At 43.6% G+C, this 15,295-nt stretch overlaps 1 protein-coding gene across 1 annotated transcript in view; it reads right to left on the bottom strand.

The window, feature by feature from the left end:
* The window catches only part of PRELP (proline and arginine rich end leucine rich repeat protein), a 33,156-nt gene extending 21,779 nt beyond the window's left edge, over positions 1-11,377 (bottom strand). The window contains exon 1 of the mRNA XM_030221391.1: positions 11,233-11,377. The gene's annotated coding sequence lies outside the window, so the exon portion shown is untranslated. The remainder of the gene's footprint in view (positions 1-11,232) is intronic.
* Between the last annotated feature and the right edge of the window lie 3,918 nt (positions 11,378-15,295).

The raw sequence follows: 15,295 nt of genomic DNA, 5'->3' as shown, positions 1-15,295 counted from the left end.
GTGTTAAGTCCCAGTTGCAAAATGTGCGTTGGGTGATGGAAGCAGATACCATTCCCTGCTGTCCCTCATTCCTTTTGGAATCCAGCATCTTGCGATGTGCCCAGTCTGGTAGACGCTGGGCTCTTGGCAGAGTTGAGGAGAAGAGGGGGTGATCCAGGGTCATCTGTACAAGCCCCTGGGGTGCAGAGCTGGCTGGTGGATTAGCTTCTGCTCTACTGCAATGCAAGATTCTCCACTCCTCATACACTGAACACATTCCTTCAGGGCTGAGTAATCTCTGGCTTTACTGACGTGTTCCTGCCTCCTGTTCTTTTCTTGATTTTCTCATTCCCAGCTGGTGCTGGTTAACTGTACAAAGCCATCTTGGGTTTCTGATGGTTCCTGGATCCCTTGGAGCTGTTCATACCTTTCATGGAACCAGCATAAACATTCTGCATTAATATTACTGTAAGTTATAAGATGAAAGACTTGAGGGTCCCTCAGCCCCCTTCATCAGAGGTGACCCTAAAAATGAATATCATAATACGAACATATGCACTACAGTTATTCTGAAAATTAACACAGCTATAACATTTTTCTATCAAATTTATTCCAGGCACTAAACTAGAAAATGAGTTCATTTTGCCAATATCAGAAAAAGCCTTAAAATAATGAAATATCTGCAGAACTCTCTTTCTCATGAGCAGAAGTTGGACAAGCTCACTAGCTCCAGGGCAGGGCAGGGCTGGAGTCCTGCGTGGGTCGAAGGCGTGCACGTGGAGTCTCCTGAGAGGAATCGTGCAGTTTCTTCCTGCTATCAGTATTGCAGTGGGGGTGTCATTCAGACTCTACATCTCAATTCATTTCTGAGATTTTATTTCTTTTCTTATGAAACTTGGTCCTTGAATTTATGTGCTGCCAGTGGAAGAGTAGCCTAGTGGTTAGTGCAGCGGACTCTGATCCTGGGGAACTGTATTTGATTCCCACTGCAGCTCCTTGTGACTCTGGGCAAGTCACTTAACCCTCCACTGCCCCTGGTACAAAATAAGTACCTGTATATATGTTAACCGCTTTGAATGTAGTTGCAAAAACCTCAGAAAGGCGGTATGTCAAGTCCCAGTTCCCTTTCCCCCTTTCCCTTATGACATCACAATATCAGAAGTGAGCCAAGTATAGGGCAATCAAGCCATTGTGACATCACTGATGAGGTTGGCTCTTATTGGTGGAATGAGTGGAGGAGTAGCCTAGTGGTTAGTGCAGTAGACTTTGATCCTGGGGAACTGTATTGGGCAATCAAGCCATTGTGACATCACTGATGAGGTTGGCTCTTATTGGTGGAATGAGTGGAGGAGTAGCCTAGTGGTTAGTGCAGTGGACTTTGATCCTGGGGAACTGAGTTAAATTCCCACTGCAGCTCCTTGTGAGTCTGGGCAAGTCACTTAACCCTCCATTGCCCCTGGTACAAAATAAGTACCTGAATATATGTAAACCGCTTTGAATGTAGTTGCGAAAACCTCAGAAAGGCGGCATATCAAGTCCCATTTCCCTTCAGTTGCTCCCTTCCGATGCCCGTGTTCAGCATTCTCAGACTGTCAAAATGCTTTTTCATTAATGGCTGAAGATAAAAGCTCGGAACTTGCAAATTAATGAGCTCCTGCATGGTCACTGCGCTCTCATTGCAGGGATTTCAGAGTTAGCCTTGCGTAACTTTGGCTCTTGAACTGAAGCTCAACCATGGTTCTTGTGTTAGCACAATGGACCTTTACAGGCTTCCACTGTTTCCTCTTGCAGATTTAACTAATTTCAGCAAGAGTTTTAAAGATCTATTTCATACAGGGTGCATATGAGTATCTCTCTATTTATACACATACTCACCGGTTCTCTGTGCAAAGCATTAATGCTAGTCTGAGATGTTCTCTTGCCAGGTCAGTATAAACAGAACAGTATTTAGGTTAAAAAGAGAGATGTTCCCATCACGTGACCTTATGGCTCATCCAAGGCTCCCTTCTTACTGTTCCTAGTAAGAATAATACATCATAGTGGGACTGAATCACTATCCCTCCAGCTCTCGCTATGCTCTCTGCTTCTTTTCCATTGTCCAGGAGTTGAGATTCCTTCAAAGAGCGCTTCAGTCCGAGAAATCTGAGAACTTCAATGAACTGTCAGTGGTAATGAGATTCTATTTCAGATTTTTAGCTAGTAAAGAGGACTGAACTTATCCTTCTCCAGCAGAAACTCTTGAGGTCAGCAGCCCTGGCCATGAAGAGATGGGAAACTCTCCCAAAATATCTCCAAACAGATCTAAAGAGAAATGTCCTTGGGTGGCCAACAGAATTCTACTTCAGGCTGGGAGTCATTAGAGGTTGTTTATCATTGAGGTGGTTGGACAGAGCTGTAAGGCTGTGGAACAAATCTTCTCATCAACTAAAATCTAGAGCTTTCCAATATCCGTATCCATAAGGATTAGAGCTTTTTCCCCACACCTGCATCCATAAGGATCACTGGGAACTCAGAGCTTTCCCACAACTGTATCCAAAAGTGCCACTGGAAATCCATGGCTTTCCAGCACTTACATCCGGAGGGCAGGGTGGTTAGCACTTAAAAAATGTGACTGAAATTCACTTAAAGGTATTTGAATAACTTTATCCAGAAACTTTTAAGTGGAATCGATAAGTATACAGTCCTAACTTTAAATGGAGAACTTATCTATTTAACTTAGGAGAACTTGTTATGAGATCCTGCTTACAGGTTTGGAGACTCATTTTTGAAACAGAAAAACATCCAAAAAGCAGCAGATGGACATTTTGTTTTGCCAAAATGTCCACATTGCTATTTTCAAAACCCATTAAAGATGTTTTTCTATGCAGTTTGTCCACAGTGGACTGAAATGGGTAGGCATGGAAGCGTCTGTTTATTCTTTCCAAAAATATTAGGACTAGGAGGCATGCAATGAATCTACAAAGTAGTAAATTTAAAACGAATTGGAGAAAACATTTCTTCACTCAACGTGTAATTAAACTCTGGAATTTGTTGCCAGAGAATGTGGTAAAGGTGGTTAGCTTAGCGGGGTTTATAAAAGGTTTGGACAGCTTCCTAAAGGAAAAGTCCATAGACCTTTATTAAAATAGACTTAGGGAAAATCCACTGCTTATTTCTGGGATAAAGCAGCATAAAATGTTTTGTACTTTTTTGGGATCTTGCCAGGTACTTGTGACAGGATGCTGGGCTTGAGGGACCTTTGGTCTGTCCCAGTATGGCAATACTTATGTAAATCACAAGGGGTGTGTCAGGAGATGTAGATATCAAAAATGCCCCTCTAAGTGAGCAGAGCAGATACACTGCACAGTATTTGTCCCCACCCCCTTAAGACTTGCTCTAAATGAATATCAAGATATGTTGCCAAATTTATGCAATCCCTAGTACCAAATTAAAAATACCAAATTAAAAAAGAAATTAAATTAGCGATTAAAAGGAACGCTGTGACTACATACATTTAAAAGCATAAGCACATTTCCTTGATAAAGCCTGAAGTTTGGGATGGGTGAAACGGGACCCTGTCGGATGGATGAGAAGATAAGTGCTATATACTATAAAGATTAAAGAAATAAAAATCAAAATTATAATATCATGAATTTAGAGGACAGTAAAAAAATGCATAAAATGGAGGGGTTTTTAGCCAACGAAGTGAGTCATAAAGTGAAACTTAATTTTGACCACAGACAAAGGCTTTTTACTCCTCAATACTTTACTTCCTCGTGCAAAGTGAAGTAAGATAAGTTATCACCACAGTTTGAGTAACCACATGCATGTTTAGAAAATAGTCTTCATTGAATGGTGGTCAAGTTCTTTATGACTAGAAGTGACCAAATTCACAAAAGAGACAATGTATGTGTTTAATGCCAATTTTAACTGTATAAATCATTTCAAATGTTTCTGCTTCCCTGGATAAGTACCTCAATATATGTAAACCGCTTTGAATGTAGTTGCAAAAACCTCAGAAAGGTGGTATATCAAGTCCCATTTCCCTTCCCCCCTTTCCCTTATGACATCACAATATCAGAAGTGAGCCAAGTATCGGGCAATCAAGCCATTGTGACATCACTGATGAGGTTGGCTCTTATTGGTGGAATGAGTGGAGGAGTAGCCTAGTGGTTAGTGCAGTGGACTCTGATTCTGGGGAACTGGGTTCAATTCCCACTGCAGCTCCTTGTGACTCTGGGCGTCACTTAACCCTCCATTGCCCCTGGTGCAAATAAGGACCTTTATATACTATGTAAACCACTTACAAGATTCCAGGCACAATCTCAGAGTAGCAACATTCCATGTAGAACCCCAAAGAATAGCAAGATTCCGGAATCCCAAAGAGTAAAGAGGGCAGTGGACTTTGATCCTGGGGATCTGACTACGATTCCCACTGCAGCTCCTTGGGAGTCTGGGAAAATCACTTAACCCTCTATTGCCCCTGGTACAAAATAAGGACCTGAATATATGTAAACCGCTTTGAATGTAGTTGCAAAAACCTCAGAAAGGCGGTATGTCAAGTCCCAGTTCCCTTTCCTTATTGGAGATTCTAGATGGAATGTTGATATACCATGTGCAGGACGTCAGACTCGCAGAAACAGAAGCCTGCGCGGCCGCATTGGTGATCTGCAAGGGCAGGCTTCTACATGGAATGTTGCTAGTGGAGGAGTAGCCTAGTGGTTAGTGCAGAGGACTCTGATTCTGGGGAACTGTATTGGGCAATCAAGCCATTGTGACATCACTGATGAGGTTGGCTCTTATTGGTGGAATGAGTGGAGGAGTAGCCTAGTGGTTAGTGCAGTGGACTTTGATCCTGGGGAACTGTATTGGGCAATCAAGCCATTGTGACATCACTGATGAGGTTGGCTCTTATTGGTGGAATGAGTGGAGGAGTGGCCTAGTGGTTAGTGCAGTGGACTTTGATCCTGGGGAACTGAGTTCAATTCCCACTGCAGCTCCTTGTGACTCTGGGCAAGTCACTTAACCCTCTGTTGCCCCTGGTACAAAATAAGTACCTGAATATATGTAAACTGTTTTGAATGTAGTTGCAAAAACCTCAGAAAGGTGGTATATCAAGTCCCCTTTCTAAGCTGTACTGAATTCTCACATCTAGTAGCACTATAGAAATGATAAGTAGAAGTAGTTCTCCTGCCTGACCCTGGAAGAGAAACATTGAAGTGTTTTGCCGTTTTTCCTGTTAGTCTTACTCTTAGCTCTTCCCATTACTTGGAATACAGTTAGATTCAACACTTACTCTGATTCCCCAAATCCAAGCAACCTTCAAGAGCTGCGTCTACTATTTGCAACAGCTATGCTGCCTCTCTCCTTACATCGAGAAGTAAATCTTATCCCAGTTGTGCATGCCATGGTAACATCAAGACTGGATTACTGCAATGCACTATACAATGGTCTGACTACAAAGGGCCTGCACCAGCTCCGGTTGATTCAGAATGCAGCAGCAAGACTCAGAGAAGGTTGCAAGCGACGTGACCATGTCACACCATTTTTGCAAAAGCTTCATTGGCTACCAGTACAATACAGGCTAAATTTAAAACTGTATGTCTGATCTTCAAGGCCCTGAAAGGAAATGGCCCCGAGTATCTGAAACATATGATGATCCTCCACACACCGCCAAGGGCGCTAAGGTCCTCCCAAGTGGTACCCCCCTAACCACACCCTCTCCAAAAGACATTACACGATGTGATACCCGCAAGCGAGCCTTCTCCGGAGTAGCCCCCACACTGTGGAATGCATTGCCTAAAAGGTTCCGCTTAACACAAGACTACCTCTACTTCAGGAAGCAGGTGAAAGCTTGGCTCTTCAACCAAGCCTTTAATGGAAGAAGTAACTAACTTGTTAGTCTCACTCACACACACAAGGATTGACTCGGGCTGCACATACAGCAGCGGGATATGTTTATCCACTCCTACCCTAGCTGAGATAATATTTAACCATCTCTCTGACCTCATGTGCAACTTTCTTCAAATCAATCGCCTTACTTTCTAATTCTTCCTACTTTCTTACTCATCTATATGTTACAACTTTGCCTTACCCTTCACTACCAATTATAATGTTCTATTAGGTATTGAGTTGTCATTGTAAGCAGTATACCATGCCATACTTTGTATTGTTGTTCAAATATTTTTACTGCTCTAATTCCCTATTGCTCATGTTTGATCTATTCTTTCTGTACACCACCTTGAGTGAATTCCTTCAAAAAGGCGGTAAATAAATCCTAATAAATAATAATAAATAAAATTAATATTTATTCCTCTATTTGCATAAGTAGCAGCACAATCACAGGGCAGAAGGAGGTGGGATGATGAGACTCTACCCTGAACCCTGTGTTCAGTCCTAGAGGTCAGACTTTCAAACGCCATTGAAAGCCAGAGGCTGCTCAGAAAAGGCTCAGAATGAATTTTGCAAGACCTGCAGCAGAAACCCTGAAAAGAGAGGCGAAAGACACTCCGAAAGGACTTGATGGAGACAAGAAGGGATGAGGACATGTAGAAACTTTAAAATATTTCAGGAGTTTTTATAAAATTTAATTATAATGAAATTGGGGTGCCCGGTGCTGTGATGGAAGAAGAGCTCCCCACACTGCATTGGACACCGAAATGGAGGTGCCTGCCGTAGAACTAACCCTTATTTCTTCTTTTCACTCCATGCACATTTAAGCTGTGCAATTTCTTAGCAGCAGATCTGTGAAAATAGCTAGCATTTAATGCAAGCTTTTGGAGAAAGACCAAGATAGGCAGGACTTGAGAAAGCCATCACATATCTCTGGGTTGAACAGTAAGGAAAGGATGTGGGCCTTGGGATCCTGCTGCCTGCTGGTGATTTGGGTTGGCCATAGTGAGGATAGGGGTTGAAGACCTTTGGGCTGACCTAGAATGCTACTTTTCATGTTCACAGGTACTGAGAGGATGGTGGAAATCTGAAATAGCCACCAGTGGAGAGGAAGAAGAATGAGAGGCAGGATCAAATTGACATGTTTAGGACAGACACGGAGCACAGCGTAAACCAGCGTTTCCCAAGTCAGTCTTGGTGTACCCCTTGCCAGTCAGGTTTTCAGGATGTCCGCAATGAATAGGCATGAGAGGCTTGCATACAATGGAAGCAGTCTATTAATCTCATGCCTTTTCATTATGGGTATCTTGAAAACTTGACTGGCAAGGGGTACGCCAGGACCGACTTGGGAAACACTGGTGTAAAGAGACTGTTGGCTACTTGTGATGCAGACTGAGTCAGCATGGCTGTTCTTGTGTTCTGTTAGTAGGTAGGGGACAGTCAGTACAAGAAATGAGGGCTTGGGGAGACTTAACCTCCCCAAGTCTCTCATACAGGGTGCTTATGGCCTTCGTAGAACAGAAATTAGAAACCTGTCAGTACAACTGACTGTACAGAGTGACAGGGTCACAGCTAAACAGGAATACGAAGGGCTGATATTCAAATGGGTTTAACTGGTTAAATGCTGCTGAGCAAGGAGGCACCCAATGTTTAGCGGTACTTAACTGGTTACTGCCTCTGAATATCTCTGCTAACCGACCACCCCTTAACCGCACCTTGAATATTGTGTGCAATTCTGGTCACCGCATCTCAAAGAAAGATATAGTGGAATTAGAAAAGGTACAGAGAAGGGCGATGAAAATGATAAAGGGGATGGGACGACTTCCCTATGAGGAAAGGCTAAAGTGGCTACGGCTCTTCAGTTTGGAGAAAAGACAGCTGAGGGGAGATATGATAGGGGTCTATAAAATAATGAGTGGAGTGGAATGGGTAGACGTGAATCGCTTGTTTACTCTTTCCAAAAATATTAGGACTAGGGGACATGCGATGAAGCTACAATGTAGTAAATTTAAAATGAATTGGAGAAACTATTTCTTCACTCAGCATATAATTACACTTTGGAATTTGTTGCCAGAGACTGTGGTAAAAGCAGTTAGCTTAGCGGGGTTTAAAAAAGGTTTGGATAGCTTCCTAAAAGAAAAGTCCATGAGCCATTATTAAAATGACTTGAGGACAATCCACTGCTTATCTCTGGGATAAGCAGCATAAAATGTTTTGTACTTTTTTGGGATCTTGCCAGGTATTTGTGACCTGGATTGACCACTGTTGGAAATAGGAAGTTGGGCTTGATGGACCTTTGGTGTGTCCCAGTATGGCAATACTTATGTACTTATGGGTAGGTTAGGGGCAGGCTCCCTGGGGGGGGGGGGGGGGGGCGGTTAGGGTAGTACATTAACTTAGCCAGTTATTGGCGATTTTTGGTCTGCTAACCAGCTAAGTAACCACATAAAGCTAGGTTCTGTCGTGGGCTCCATATTGACCCATGTTGGACAACATCCTCAGTAATTTTGGTGGTTAAGTTGATTTTTATAAAACTGCTGGTAGGATATAGAATAGACCTTGGTACTGGATTAAATACTGGGCTTGTAAAAACCTACAAGAGGGGAAAGTATGCAGAGCCTGGATCGTGATGTGTTTTCCAATCCTGTTCACGCACACAGGTGTGTATGTCCATTCTGAGTTTTGTGCATGCACTGCATAGGTTAAGTCTATGGGGGGGGGGGGGGGAGATGGTTTGGGGTACTTTTGGGGGGTCAGGGAAGCTGTGTTGGGGTTGTGTTTCGGGGGAGGAGCAGTTAGCAAACAGTATTTTTTGGACATGAGGCTGTGAGTAAAGTGGTAGGGAAGTTGTACAGGGTAGATTTTAGGAGTGGGACAATTGCAGGAGGTAGGCAGATTGCAGGGTGGGGTGTAGTTGAAGAGGATAAGTTCTGGAGCAGTTTATAAGGTGGTGGGACAGAGTATTGTGAGAGAGGGGACACTTTGTGGGGTGGGAGGGCAGTTGCATATTTTTCTGGGTGTGGAGGACAGTTTGGATGGTGGGACAGTTGCTAGATTTTGTGGGTGAAGCACTTTGCAGGGTAATGGGGCAGTTGTGTGTGGGGGTGGGGGGGTGGGGGGGGTTGGGATTGGCCAGTTTACAATGTAATAGGACAGGAGGGGGAGTAATGGGGGTGAGGGCAGTTTGCAAGATGATGGGGTGGTTGTGGGAGGGTAATTTTGGTAGGCGGAGCAGTTTGCAGGATGGTGAGGCTGTTGGAAAGGGGTACTTTTTGGGTGTGAAGCAGTTTGTGGGATGGTAGGGCAGTTATGGGGGTATTTTTGGGTGTAGGATGGTTATAAGAATTATGAGATAGGTGTGAGGGGTAGATTTTGGGAATAGACACAGTTTGCAGGGTGCTGGTGTAGTTGAGGGATGGTAATTTGGGGGGGGGGGTAGAGTAGTTTGTGGGGTAGTGGAGGAGTTGCAAGGGGCTTCTTTTTACAGACACTTTTTCCATAAATTAATTATTCTGACTTTGGTGACAGCTGTCATCTACTGCCTCCGAAATTACCCCTTCTATTGTCTTCTGCTACCCCATCATATATTGTAGATCCTTCTTCCCCTCCCCCCTTCCTCCTCTCTTTCTACTTTCTTAGATATCTTAAGATGTGTGAGATATTTAGCGCTTAATAAACCTGGAAACTTGTTTTTGCCAGTGGGACAGATTGTGGAAAGGTTTGGGATGGGACAGTTTGTAGGAGAATATTTTCAGGGGTGGAGCATTTGCAGGGGATAGCGTTTGAGGGGGACCAGTTATAGTAAGAGAGGAGAGTACATAAGTACATAAGTAATGCCACACTGGGAAAAGACCAAGGGTCCATCGAGCCCAGCATCCTGTCCACGACAGCGGCCAATCCAGGCCAAGGGCACCTGGCTAGCTTCCCAAACGTACAAACATTCTATACATGTTATTCCTAGAATTGTGGATTTTTCCCAGGTCCATTTAGTAGTGGTTTATGGACTTGTCCTTTAGGAAACCGTCTAACTCCTTTTAAAACTCTGCCAAGCTAACCGCCTTCACCATGTTCTCCGGCAACTAATTCCAGAGTTTAATTATGTGTTGGGTGAAGTATTGGGGGGGGGGGGGGGGGGTAGGGACAGTTTTCAGTTTGTGAGGTGATGGGGCAGTTGTCAGAGGGTGCTGCAGTTGCAATGGGGTATTTTGGGGTGTGGGCAGCAGTTGCGGGACTAGAGTTTGGGAATGGGGTAATTTGCAGAATGATACAGCATTAGTGGAGGTATTTTTCAGGATACTGGTAAAGTTGAAGGGAGCAGTTTGCAGGCTTTTGGGCAAGTTTCAGAAAGACTTTTTGGGGGTGGAGACAGTTGTGGGGAGTTAATTTAGGGTGGTGGGGCAGGTGTGATGGTAAAATAAAAAGAAGTGATGACTTAAATAAGGAAGTGGTGGAGATGGTGAACAGATGGTGACCAGGCTGAGTGATGGAAACAGGACTGAACGGCTGCTGATGGGTTAAGCCTGAGAACCTGTAGCTCATGTACCGTCCAGAAATAGGAGAGAAGGAATCCAGACCTAGCCTGGATAGACAAATTTGGACTTTACTGTCGTCATTTACCGTGTTCCGCTGTAAAGGAACCAGTACCTGCCCTCTGAATTTGTGTTACACTCATGGTTCTGCAGCTTGAGACCCAGAACCAGATGAAACAGGAGAAATAAGGCCCAGGAAACATCTGGTAATGTTCAGAACCACTCAGCAGATGAAAGGGGAAGGAAAGGAAGGAATGTAATTGATGCTGAGATCTGGACAGATGTGTACAGGGAAAGAGAAGCAGAAATGTTTCTTCCACCCTGGAGTTCATTCCTGAAGGACATATAATTTATCTTGGAATAAGTGATCGGAATGGCCGTATCTTCCTTTCTGTTTTCTGGGATCACCTCTTTTGCTATTTTTCCTTGCCTGTCCCATTAAGACTCTTTTCTTTTGTCTCCTCAGCTATACATTTTTCATGTCCCGCTGATTCACTTCATTCTCTTCGCAATTTCCAGGAGTGGGTAGCATGGGGGGGGTGGGGGGGGGAGGAAAGGAGGGAGAAGGGTCCCAGTCCTGTTTCCACGGAAATCTCCTCTTTTTTTTGTAACTTAACTGTAGATGCAAAATAAACGTTCTGCAAAAAGAATCTTGTGATCCGACAAATGCTGAAGTAAAGCAGAAAAGCAAAGAAGTCAAAGCAAGAAAAAGGAGTGAAAAGACAATTCAAACAAAAGAGAAAGTGTTAGAGAGAACAGAAAAGAAAACAAGTCTGAGAAGCAATGTGGAGTTTTCTTGCAGTTCAGGACTAGAAAGGAAGCTGGACCTGGGAAGGACCTGGGAGTTGCTTACCTGACATTCACCTGTCCTTGTGCCCTGGGGGGTCTCTCGGCAGCCCGTCTCTCCCTCTGCACTGCTCAGTTTGGGTGTGTGAGGGCTTCGCCTGCTCCTGTCCTCAGACACTGTCAGGGAGGAGAATGGAAGAGAGACAGACAGAAAGAAAGTAAGAGGGAGGGGGAGGTGGGAAGAGGATTGGCAATAACAATAATGCCTCTTTATCTGGCTGCCCAAGTTTTCTAGGGCTTGTGTTTACTTCGGAGACTTCTCACGTTTAAAAATACTTTCCTCTGGAGATCTTGGTGGGGAATGAGACAGTTCCCTTTTTGTTTTACAAAACAGTGTTATCACAGCTGAAAGAATTAGCCCTTATGAAAAACGTAGATAAAATGTATCCACCATTCCAGCTGGACTGCTCAGGGATTTTTTTAAAATCTTGTCCTTACAATGAGGGTCCAGGACCAGGGCTCCGTTCAGAATAACCTGAGGGCAATCTGAACACTAGGTGTCACCTTTGAGCAAGGACTCTTGACTCTTCCCCAGGAGGGCTGTAAACACTGCCTTGGCCAACGCAGGAACACATCAAGACCTTCTCAGTGGTCCAGCAGAGCAATGCCACTGAGTCACAGTTGTCATTAAATTCCGCTCCACATTTTATGACTCACAGTTATCACTAGCTCAGTTAATAATGGGGGGTGGGGGGTTCTTCTCTTCTCTGTGGACTTACAGAATCATATCAGTTACCTTCTAGGGTCTCTTTCATCAAAGATGTTAACCCTGAAACACACTTGAAAGGAAACACAGAGGTGTCATACATGAGGGCTTCAAGAAATTAGGAGAGGAACTTAGGCGCTTGGCAAAGATGACAACATCTTCTCAGATCAGTGATTCTCAACAAGTGTGTTGGGACTCACTGGTATGTCCCCAAACGTTGGGAGATGTTGGTATATAAGCCTGTGCTTTCTTTCAAAGCTATCTGTGCCAGTAAGCTGAGGAGACCAGAGATCCTGAACGTCAGGCTCTTGAAATCCCCATAACTGGGTCTTCTGCTTTCCCACTACACCCAATGATAACTGTCTGCTACCAGTCCCAACTGGAAAGGTTGCAAATCTTCTGTCAATTTCTGTTTGCTGCATGGTTTGAGTAGCATATTTGTTTCTTCACAGTGTCTGGCAGTGGATGGATTTTGTGTTGCTGTCACTGAGGTGACACCAGAATTTGAATATATATTTGTTTTGTATGACAAGTGAGAAATTTGGGACCGATGTGTTGTATCCATTTTTTTTGATATGGGATTGAATGGTAGGCAAATTCACCCTAAATGTAGTGTCAACAATGAAATATTTAGCTTTGTTGTTCCGCTATGTATTTAATGCGTAGTGCAGCGGGCTGAGAACCTGGGGAACTGGGTTCAATTTCCACTGCAGCTCTCTGTGACCTAAACCTCCATTGCCTCAGGTACAAAACTTAGTTTGTGAGCCCACTAGGGGCAAAGAAAGTACCTGCATAGAATATTTGTAAAGCGCTTTGATTAAAGGTGGTATATCAAATCCAGTACCTTTTACCCTTTTATCATCCGTGTGTCACATACCTGAATATTATCTGTCAGGTGTGTCACAACAGTAGACAGGTTGAGAACCATTGTCTCAGATATTAGCTGTTCTTGTTGGTGGAGGAAAGGATGCACCGTAAGTCCTGTTCAACCCATGACTCTAAACCTGGGGGTAAGAAGATTTTAGATATATTGGGGGTTGGGGATGTATTTGGAGTAACCCAGAACTATACTGTAGAAATGGTTTCCATCTCACTATGGAAGGGGAGAAATTCACTTCATACATCGACAAGGATGTATACTAGATGAGGGAGTGAAGAATTACTACTACTACTTATCATTTCTATAGCGCTACTAGACGTACACAGCACTGTACACTGATCATGTAAGACACAGTCCTTGCTCAACAGAGCTTACAATCCAGTCAAGACAGACAAAGAGTAGCAAGATTCTGGAATCCCAAAGACTACTACTACTACTTATTATTTCTATAGCGCTACTAGATGTGTGCAGCACTGTACATTGAACATGAATAGACAGTCCCTGCTCGACAGAGCTTACAATCTAATTAGGACAGACAAGGGATAAGGACAAAGACTAGCAAGATTCCGTGCAGAATCCCAAAGAGTAGCAAGATTATGGAATCCCAAAGAGTAGCAAGATTCCGGAATCCCAAAGACTACTACTACTACTTATCATTTCTATAGCACTACCAAACGTACGTAGCGCTGTACGCTTGAACATGAATAGACAGTCCCTGCTCAACAGAGCTTACAATCTAATCAGGACAGACAAGGGATAAGGACAAAGAGTAGCAAGATTCCGTGCAGAATCCCAAAGAGTAGCAAGATTATGGAATCCCAAAGAGTAGCAAGATTCCGGAATCCCAAAGACTACTACTACTACTTATTATTTCTATAGCGCTACTAGATGTATGCAGCACTGTACATTGAACATGTAAGAGACAGTCCCTGCTCAACAGAGCTTACAATCTAATCAAGACAGACAAACGGGACTGAGGCTGTCATCCCAAGGAATGGATGAAAGTATTATGGATAAGACGCAGTCCTATAGAGGAGAATTAGCTGGAGGTTATTTCGACATTTCTAAACCGCACTGTCCAAATGTCCTTGGCGAAATGATATGACTAATAAAACTGGAGGTCTGTGAGTGCTTCTAACTACTGTTCCTATCACACAGATGTGGTTCAGAGAAGCTTCATGAATGGGATACGGATCACACTGGACTATAACTGTACAGGAAGGATAGATATGATGGAAAAGAGGGAGGAGAAACTCTCCTTGTAGAAAGAAACAATATCCAAACTAGGGAAGCTCAGGGTTGGAGGTAGTGCAGGTCAAATTCATTTTGGAGATCCTGAAAATCTGACTGGCAGGGTTTGTCCCGAGGACTGAGTTAAGAACACCTGATCCACAATAATGTGCTACAAGTCACTTACATAATGATCACTTTCCAGGGTTCAGCTAACCCAAGGTCAACTTTTATGTTTATATTTCAAGTTTATCTCATTTATTGTAGTTATGTTTATTCTTGGTCATTTTACTATTGTTACGCTGTTAACAAAATTGTAAGTTTTATGTTGTACAGCGCCTTGGGTGAATCTCTTCATAAAGGCAATTAATAAATCCCAATCCTTACTGCCTTTTCTACATAGCATTCAAGGTGGTTAACATATTAAAATGGCATTAAATCCACCTAGAAAAGAGGTTGTCTCTCTATAGGATACACAATGCTCCATAAACACATCTGCTTTTCATTTCACACATTGGTTCTCTCTGTGAAGTTTCAAGGTCACATTAAATCATCAGCATCTGACTTTAAGCTCATTCACTTCTATGCTTTACTTTGCAGAACAAATTCCTTTATTTTTCTTGAAGGCCTCCACTAGAAGATACTTCTAGATGACTCCAATTTATTGGGAAATTAATTCTTATTGGTTGATATTCAAAACAATCTTAAATCATACTCTGCGGGCTGAATATCAGCACTGACCAGCCATTCCTGAAGTGGGCCAGAGAGGGCGGAGTCAGGGAGGCAGCTGTCCGGGCAATATTTAGTCCTGATGCCCCCATAGCTAAGTGACCAAAGAGGACCACATGAAAAGTAGTCCTAGCTTTCCCCTCTTTTTACAAATGCCCTTCACTTTGAACGGGCTGTGTTGGCATTACCGCATGGCAGCCAATAGTGCTGCTTTGTAAAAAAAAAAGGGGGGGGGGGAGGTTGATTGTTTAGCTGTGCAGGTGTCGGCACCAAATACTGGCCAACACCTGCATAACTTCTGGGTCCCAGCCAAAAGTGTGCCAACATATCTCAGGAAGGACAAGAGCCCCCACCTTCTGATCCCTTTCTCTCCCTCTCATCCCTGGAACATCCAGAAGCTCCCCAAGAATCCCCTCTACTTTCCTCCCACCCCTGGAACATCCAGAACCTCCCTAAGGATTACTTCTCCTTTCCTCCCACCCCACCCCTGGAGCCTCCCCAAGGATCCTCTCCTTTCCTCCCATC

The sequence above is a fragment of the Microcaecilia unicolor genome, chromosome 12 (assembly GCF_901765095.1).
Source record: "Microcaecilia unicolor chromosome 12, aMicUni1.1, whole genome shotgun sequence".
Classification (NCBI taxonomy): Eukaryota; Metazoa; Chordata; class Amphibia; order Gymnophiona; family Siphonopidae; genus Microcaecilia; species Microcaecilia unicolor.
This window is presented reverse-complemented; position numbering and strand designations above follow the sequence as displayed.